This window comes from Coenobita brevimanus, chromosome 100, assembly GCF_032717465.1.
Source record: "Coenobita brevimanus isolate Jiangsu-jjx chromosome 100, ASM3271746v2, whole genome shotgun sequence".
Lineage (NCBI taxonomy): Eukaryota > Metazoa > Arthropoda > Malacostraca > Decapoda > Coenobitidae > Coenobita > Coenobita brevimanus.
The window spans coordinates 7,947,426-7,957,026 of NC_137053.1; the positions used below are offsets into that span (position 1 = coordinate 7,947,426).

Consider the following 9,601-nt stretch of genomic DNA (forward strand, 5'->3'; position numbering starts at 1 on the left):
CACAGAGACTCCAGATAGAAAAAAAAAAAAAAAAAAAAAAACTAGGATGGCAGATTTGCCCAAATACTGAGTGACTGTTGGCTGACGGACCAAATTACAGTATTTTAAAACTCTCAAAGGAGCATGCTAAGAATGAGATGGAATGTGTTGTATCTGAGGATGACGTAAGTGTAAGCAAATGTTTAGATGAGATTTTTAAAGCATTTCTAGCCACTTTAAAGTCATCGTAAAACTATAAATAAAAATGAATGTAGTTTTCACTTTCTGGGGAACAAATCCAGTACCAAATACCCGTGGGTGTGATTCGTCAAAACTTCTCACGCATTCTCCTCTTGTTAACACCAAGCATAATAATCCAACTGAAGGTGAGACAGAGCAGCCTGCTTGTGTTAACAGCTAAAGTTTCTTTATACTGTATATTACACGCATCTGCCGAGGGAAAGTTGTTGTCGAAGGCTGGCCAGTTTGCTTTTCACCGTTGTACTGTATAAGAGACGCTGTTAGACTGATTCGAATGCTGCCACTCAAGGGCAAGGAAGTTTCGAACACCTCCCCCTCAGCCACTTATTTTGCATATTACATCTTAACAAGTCTCTGTCATATGGTTTGAACATTGACATTATTTGCGTCGACAACATTCAAGAGAAGACCGAGGTGTACATACAGTATGCTGAATAAGTAGCAAAGGAAGAGGTTTTGCGAAATCTTCCAAAACTACGTTCAATACGACCCAAGGACATTTCGCATCGTGCCTTGATAAATACGAATATATTGGAGAGAGAGAGAGAGAGAGAGAGAGAGAGAGAGAGAGAGAGAGAGAGAGAGAGAGAGAGAGAGAGAGAGAGAGAGAGAGAGAGAGAGAGAGAGAGAGAGAGATTATGTTTGAATGATTTGGAAATACATTCAACCCTGCCAGTTTCAGGACATCATCTCTCTCTCTCTCTCTCTCTCTCTCTCTCTCTCTCTCTCTCTCTCTCCTTCCTGCTACTGCTTTTATTCACATTAGGGTGGATTATTCGCACTTGAGGGGTTGGGTGTAGCCTTCATTAACCCTCCCACTATACAGGCGGTTCTCCTAAGATGAATGAAATCGTCTGAATATTGGAAGAATGAACTATTGCAATACGTCTTGGCAGGGGATGGGTTAAACACTGGGCATTGGTGGCGTCAGGTATAGTACGGTATGATGGGAGTTTTGGACCTAATAGTAGTAGTAGTAGTAGTAGTAGTAGTAGTAGTTGTTGTTGTTGTTGTTGTTATTTGTTGTTGTTGTTGTTGTTGCTGTAGCTCCTGGTTCATCTGAATCATGAATCCATTAGACAGCACGTTGATGTTAACCTCATCCTGTAGTAAACATCCCCTTCTGGGGGATCGGCAAGTAGCTGAGAGACGTGTGTATAACTAGGTAGTTGGGCGACCTGGTTATATCGGTGCCACCTCATGAAGGCGACTCAGCCTAGCACTTACAATCAAATTTAATGAGCATTATGATGGAAGATGAAGCAGAGCGAGGGACTACCAGGGCACCATATTCTGGGAGGTATAGGAGGATTCGAAACACCTCTTCCTTTAGAGATCTATTTTGCTATCACTTAAAATTTTATCTTTGTTCTACGGACATATTTTATATCAATACCATGCTAGAGGGTACTGAGGTGTAATGCTCTAGGTAAACAGCTGTAGGAGAGGGAGTTAGGAAACCTCCAAAACCCACTTAGAATACGACCTTGTGTAAGTTGAGTCATGTTAAAATCCGATGACTGAAGGTGGGAAAAAGAGGAGTGCTATAGTCCAGGTTCGAGGAGGTACGGCTGTAGGCTGTAATACTGATCCATTTATTATCATCAGTCCTGCTTCGCGAGCTTGATAATTACAGTTATCATTTGCAACTCTCCTTATACCGTACCTCGAGATTCAGCCTGTGTGTGTGTGTGTGTGTGTGTGTGTGTGTGTGTGTGTGTGTGTGTGTGTGTGTGTGCTTAAACTCCTCTTGTTCTGATTGATGGATTTGAATGAAACTTCCCAGCTGAAGATCGCCTGGTTACTCCGAAGGTCTTCCAACATATAGAAATTTCAAAACATGATTTTTAGAAAGGATCACCCCCCCCCTCCCCAGATTAAAAATTTTCATAAGTTGTGAAAGGTGGGCAAATATGACTTTAATATCTTAGTACATGATGTACAATAGACTTTCATCCGAAGCGCGATATTTGAGGAGCAACCACGTTGAGTACACCGCTTCCCGTTCGATCAGCGAAGTTAAGCAACGTTGGGTCCGGTTAGTACTTGGATGGGCGACCGCCTGGGAACACCAGATGCTGTTGGCATCCCTACGTCAAGTGGGGTTGGTGGAGGATTAGTGCCCCTCCCTGTAAAACAATTAACTCTAAGCCCTTGGCCACCCTGTCTGGGATACATGGCGTCTGGCAATGAATGAATGAATAACCCCCTTAACGAGTACTGGGAAGGTCTGTCTCCTCCCCAAATTAAAAAAAGAAAACAAATAGGGGAAAGTGAGCGCATGACCTGAACGATATTGGCACACTTATCGCTGGATTAGGTATGCTGTTTCCAAGACTTCTCTGAACGCGCAAAAAGGAACGGCACATCTACTTATCATCAATTATATTTTTTGTTATTACTGCAATCTTTATTATCACTGCTATTATTATTTCTTATCATTGCTATTGTTATTATTATTATTATTATTATTATTATTTATCCCATATACGAATGATGAAAGTATTGCACAATATTAAGAAGTTTACCGATCTCTTCAAGATTGTAATACTAATCTTCTAAATTCATTGTTCATTCTCGTATTCATCGTAGTAGTAGTAGTAGTAGTAGTAGTTGTTGTTGTAGTGGTAGTAGTAGTAGTAGTTGCAGTAGTGGCTGTAGTAGCAGCTATAACCCAAAGCCTATCTGAATGTGAAATAAATAGGTGGACTGCAAACTGAACTTACCCTTTATAACCCACGTTCCTCCTTTCGGGGGGTGGGGGAGAGGGAAGGGAGTTGAGGGACTTTCGTATAACAGGGCAGTGAATCTTCCGGGTTATATCAGTATTACCACGTGAAGTAACCCATCTCCAGTACCGTACTAATCGCAGTGGAGGAATCTATAAGTCTGCAAAGGTACGTGGTCGAGTAGTTTGTGGCAAAAACAAGTAGGTGGTCTTAGGTGAGATTGTCATGACATTTTTACAGCAGAGTTTCTCGTGTAACTCAGATTTCTTTTTGGAAGAGAAACATGACGCGACTACAACCATCCCATTCTTTGTTTGGTCTGCAAAAACTAAATCTTACCTACGAGAGTGTATAATTTTTCCAAGTCTTGTTCCTTCTGCAGAAACACACACACACACACACACACACACACACACACACACACACACACACACACACACCGCTGGCTGGTGCAGTGGTAACGTTCTCGCTTGCCATCTGGTAGACGGGAGTTCGCGCCTCGCTCAGGTTGCGAAAAGTTTCACTGACGAAGTGGGTGGTTACTGTCCCCTGTCCCCCTTGAGCAAGAGGACGGGTGTGTGCGTGTGTGAAGGTCACAGCCTTGCCCTTAGATCGGACTATATGAGCTCTCAGCTCCCTTCCGGGAGGGTAAAAGCTGACGATCACGACCATCAGGTGATCCTGACCGACCCGGTGAATTACACACACACACACACACACACAAATGAGCGAATTATTATGTGACATTTCTTGTTTTTGCAGGACGGGCAAGGAAGAAAGGAGTGTAGAAAATTTCCAGCCTCTTGTTCTTCCTGCAAATAAAAATCTGAGTCATGAGAGAGGATATTGTCCTTAAGTCCGCTAGTGACTCTGGCCCCTTAGACGGAATGAGGCTACAATTGTTAGGATGAAATAGCCTCTCGGTTAATGACCTTTCATAGGTGGTGTACGTTATGTGTGATGTGTGATGTGGTGTGGCTTGGTGTGTGGTGCGGTTTGGTGTGTGGTGTGGCTTGGTGTGTGGTGTGGCTTGGTGTGTGGTGTGATGTGGTGTGTAATGTGTGGTGCGGTTTGGTGTGTGGTGCGGTTTGGTGTGTGGTGCGGTTTGGTGTGTGGTGTGGTTTGGTGTGTGGTGTGACATGGTGTGGTTTGGTGAGTGGTGTGGTTTGGTGAGTGGTGTGATGTGGAGTGTGGTGTGATGTGGTGTGTGGTGTGATGTGGTATGTTGTGATATGGTGGTGTGTGGTCTGGCTTCGCTAAGGTGAAACACTTATTTTCGGATGATCGTTTGTGAAAGCCTTAAGGAAAAAAAAAAAATTGCTCTTGGAGATGCATCCATACCTAAAAACAGTTGTCTATGCTTAGTCATGGGATGACCTTAGAAGATCTTTTTTGGGAGGTTTGGGCGTATTCTGGCAGAAATTTCGGGTGGCCAGGTATGTTTCAGAGTTGACCAGTGCCACCCCGGCAACTCTAAGGCTGAACTGGGAAACGATATTGGTAAAAGCCATGAAAAATGGATAGAAGAAAGAATGTATGGGAATGTTGTACTTAGAGTCTTTGCCATTCATTACGAGGTCGAACACTGTGTAATACTATTTTATAGAAACTTCATTTACCATTCAGTAAACGTCCCAACACTGGGGAACGTTGACGATGATTGATAAGCGGAAATAAGTATAATACAGCAAGGTGAGAAACGCTGGAATGTACATGATGCATTATATCCTGTTACATGTACGGTACGTGGCATTTGGAAGTGCTATAGTCCCTGGTCTAAATGGAGACTTTCTTTGAAGTAAATGCATTGAAAATGTAATTTCAAGAGGAGAGACTACATCATAATTTGGGTAACACTAGTGATTCGTTTGGTGTAGTACACTAATATTCCCTTGTGCATATACTGTACTTTTAATACTGTAGCAAAACAGTTTTCAAAAATACCACTGAAGAGAAAATCACCGTAAAGCACACAAAGAAAAGCCTGTAAGGAGGAGGTGCCAGAGTGTCTCCTTAGTTGACGAGGTTCCGGGTCCTGCGGGGTTGCATGGTTTTCCCTCCCTGTAATGCTGTTCCTTCAATCCTCTGGATATTTCATTCTTGCATTACCCTTTGGAAAGCGGTAATAAGAAGCCAGAACACAAGGAGAGGAGGCTTAGTCCAAATGGCGGTATCCACTCGCTGCCCTCAGATGATGCCTCCGGTCTAACAAGTAACTCTCTTGTATAACTCAGCAAGTGACTGTTCCGTCTCCCATGACACCCTTACCGAATTGAGTTTTGCTGATTTCCCTGCATTTGAAATATGCTCTTTGGATCTGGTGAATCCTATATCCGGATTCTCTTTGATACAGAAGACTTTGAGGGACGACGAAGTTCCGTATTGCCGGCCATTTATCGAATCGGCACCGAATCGGCAATTTCAATTGGAAATTTTATCATTTTTACAACCATGTAGGTTCAAACACACCTAATTATCGGAATTCCGGTCAAAATTTCGTTTCCTGTAACTCTTAATAATGATGAGAAGTAGGATTTGCTAGTTTGATAGTCTGGACGTTTCTCAGTGTTTCTGGTATTTTACCGTTGTGTCAGAGTTGTCACTTAGCCTAGTTATTTCGTAAGTTGTACATTAATTTTTGTGCTCCTTATTTCTATAATATTTAATTTACGTGGTTGCTTGTGTAATTATGTAATTTAAGTTTGTATGGTAAATAATTTACAGTGTCATGTAATGTAAGAAAACTCTGGCATGTTTTGGATGTCTACGAGTTGGTAACTGTTGTAACCGTGCTCTCTCTATCTCTCCCTCTCTCTGGACTACACCAGAACTGTGGAGAAATCTAGATCATTCTAGAACAATGCAAGATTATATAAGTATGGGGAAGAGACTAGAGCTGGCCCAGTCGGTTTTCAGTTCAGTTTAAGTGTAGTGCAGTGTCAGTGTAGTTTGTATACTTTCGGTACTTGTGAGAACAGTGAAGTGTTGTTGGCAAACAGTGAAGTGCTATTGAAGTTTCTACTCTGTATCATCGAAACTTGTGAAAATAGTGTTGTCAAACATTAAGTGTAATGTAGTTAGTAAAGTTCGTATAGCTCCAGTGCTTGTGAGAATAGTGAAGTTGGAAAGCATTCAGTGTAATTATTTGGAGAATAAGGACAGTGAACTTAAGAAGCCAGTGTTTATTTACAACGCCTCAGCTGATCTTGTGTATTGTACACCTAAAGGCTGACAATAGGAAGAAGAACTCACTGCACAGGCAACTTCCTTCCTGTATTGAACTACTGCTGTTGGAGCCTGTGGCAGTCTGGGACGGGGACGTATCAATAATACTAAAAAAGAATTAGGATTTAGAGCATAAACAAGCTAAAGTTAGCATGAGTGTTTCATTTTCAGCTCGCCAACTCGCCTTGACAGACTTCTATCTTGCATAAAGATAGATTTGAAATGAAAATGAATGTATTTGCAGACATATTTCAACACATTTAACAATATTATCATAATTATACATACATAAAATTTTTAGAAATTTTGGGTGGAGTTTTGGGCTATATATTGAGCAGCAGTGCGACATCTGGGCTATTTTATGATGTATAGAATAAATTGTGCAATTTAAGCAGCTGATGTTCGTTGTACTATTTCGGGACTTTATATATATATATATATATATATATATATATATATATATATATATATATATATATATATATATATATATATATAGCATGTGTGTGTTTATGTTTTGTGTGCGTGTGTGTGTGTGTGTGTGTATGTGTGTGTTTTTTGGGGGTTTGTTTTAAGGGTTTTCACCCTAAGAGGCTTTTGTCCTGGTGAACTTTGCCCTACATGAGAGAGAGAGAGAGAGAGAGAGAGAGAGAGAGAGAGAGGAAGGGGAATGCGTCTTTTGTAATTATAAGATCAAGGATATAATTATTGTTTCAGATGAAGATGTGTGTTTACAAAAAGGTATAAGCCCTGGCATATTGGTGTTAATGATACTGACCAGTAAGGAATGAACTTCACACACACACACACACACACACACACACACACACACACACACACACACACAAAAGCACACACATACACACACGAACGCACGCACACAAGCATACACACATGAACGCACGCACGCACATTTTTTATACGAGGAAAAAGGAACCAAGGGCTAAGCTCGCAAAACCGTTCCTTCCAAGATAAAAAAAAATACAAAGGAGATCGAAATTCAAGAAGCATTCATTTCGAGAAGCCTGGACACACTGCGTTTGAAAGACTGGAGATCATAGGAAGTAGGAAATACAGACAGAGGCAGTTCAGTTCCAGAGTTGACCTCTTGCATAAATGAAGGACTGGAAATAACAGTTAACTCATGCATTAGAGAGTTGGACAGAAAAAGGATGCGAGTTTGTTGCTAGACGGGTGCAACGCACCCGTCGTAGGGGTGGAAGGATGCAAGCGGACAGTTCAGAGGGGCAGTGACCATTGAAGTAGCAATAGAAAAGAGATAAAGAGGCAACAGTACGGCGAAGAGACAGGTTGAAGGGAGCCAGTAAGAGGAGCAGAGTTGATGAGACGAATAGCCTTTGACTCCACCCTATTGAGAGGAGCTGTATGTGGGGAGCCTTCCCACACATGAGAGTTGTACTCTAAACAGGGGCAAGTAAAACACGTGTATAAAGTCAACAACTGTGCAGGGGTAACGAAGGCACGCAGATGGCTTAGCACATCTAATCTCCTGGAAGCAGATTTTACAAGAGATGCAATATGATCTCTCCCAGACAAGTCCCGTGTGAATGAAACCCCAAGTATGTTCAAGAATGATGCAGGATTGAGCTGGATATTATTAAACATTAGAGGGTATACCTGTGGAAGATTCTGTTGGGTTGATAGGTGTGAGGACTGAGTCTTTGATGCATTAAAACAACAAGAATTTTTTTACCTCAGTCAGAGATACGAGCCAAGTCAGACATTAGGTGTGCCATAGCTTCATCCCTTGTTTGTTGAAGTAACCCCTGAGATGTACGTCTCAGAAACCAAATGAAAAGGTGAAGGGTGGAATCATCAGCATACGAGTGGATAGGGTTAGATATACAGCTTAGTAGATCATTGATGAATAAAAGGAAGAGAATTGGTGATAGGACAGAGCCCTGAGGAACATTACTGTTGATAGATCTAGGAGAAAAACGATGACCGTCTACAACAGCAGCTATAGAACGACTAGAAAGGAAGCTATAGATGAAGGCACAGACAGAAAGGATAGAAACCATAAGAGGGCAGTTTAGAAATTAAAGATTTATGCCAGACTCGATCGAAAGCCTTTGAGATGTCAAGATCAATGGCAAAGCGTTCGTCAAACTCCCGAAAGGAGGATGACCAGGAGTCTGAAAGGTATGTGAGAAGATCGCCGGTGGAGCGTCCTTGACGGAACCCATACTGACTGACGATCAGAGAGAAGATTGTGATAAGAAAGATGCTTTAGGAATAGGTTCGAAAATGTTTTAAACAAAGGATGTTAAAGCAACTGGACGATAGTTAGAGGATTGGAAATGGCTGCCCTTCTTTAGGACTGGCTGAATGAGAGCAAACTTCCAGCAAGAAGGAAAGGTACAGCTTGAAAGACAAAGGTGAAGTAGTTTATCTAGGCAAGGTGTAAGCACAGAAGCACAGTTCTTGAGGACAACAGGAGGGACTCCATCAGGCCCATATACCTTGTTAGTACTGAGGCCAGTGATGGCAGAAAATACATCAGCTGAAGAAATTTTAATGTCAGCCATGAGGAAGTCAGAGAAGGGATGTGATGGAGGAACAGCCCCGGAATCGTCTAGTGTGGAATTGGAGGAGAAAGTCTGAGTGAAGAGATCTGCTTTATCAGTAGAAGAAATAGCTACAGAGCCATCAGAGTAGAAAAGAGGAGGAAAGAATTATGAGGTAAAGTTATTAGAAAGTTTTTTTGGCAAGGTGCAAGATGGAGAGGGAAGAATTCGAGTTGGAGGGTTGACAGCATTTAGTATGAAATTATTTTCAGCAGAGCAAAGAACAGACTGCACGATTCCGGGCAGAAACATAAAAAAAAGTTATGATTCATGGGTAGGTGGGCTCCGGTACGTTTTTTAGGCCCTCTCCTTGTTGCGGACAGCATTAGAACAAACGTGATTAAACAAAGGCTTTCTTGCATTAGTCAAAGGATATGAGAAAAGAATGTATGCTTCCATGCCCGAGAGGATAACCTCCGTAATGCGCAAGGCACACTCAGATGGCTCCCAACCATTGCAGCAATAATCATTCCAGGGAAAATCAAAGAAGTACTGCCTGAGAGTCTCCCAATCCGCAGCTCCAGAGTGCCACAGACGACATTTCTTTACAGGATCCACAGGCCATACCAGAGTGATAGGACAGGTTAAGGCAATAAGGTTATGATCGGAAAAGCCCAACGGAGAGAAAAGATTAAGTGTAAGCAGAAGGATTAGTTGTAAGGAAGAGGTCAAGTATGTTGGAGCTTTCTCCAAGGCAGTCAAGGATATGGGTAGGGTGCTGTACAAGGTGCTTTAGGTCATTAAGGATAGAAAAGATGTAGGCTTGTTCACAAGGTGGATCAGTGAAAGGAAAGGAGAGCCAAAGGTGGTGGTGAACAT

At 42.0% G+C, this 9,601-nt stretch overlaps 1 pseudogene; it reads left to right on the forward strand.

The window, feature by feature from the left end:
- Positions 1 to 2,210: 2,210 nt before the first annotated feature.
- LOC145414752 (5S ribosomal RNA) lies at positions 2,211 to 2,327 on the forward strand (annotated as a pseudogene).
- The last annotated feature ends 7,274 nt before the right edge of the window (positions 2,328 to 9,601 follow it).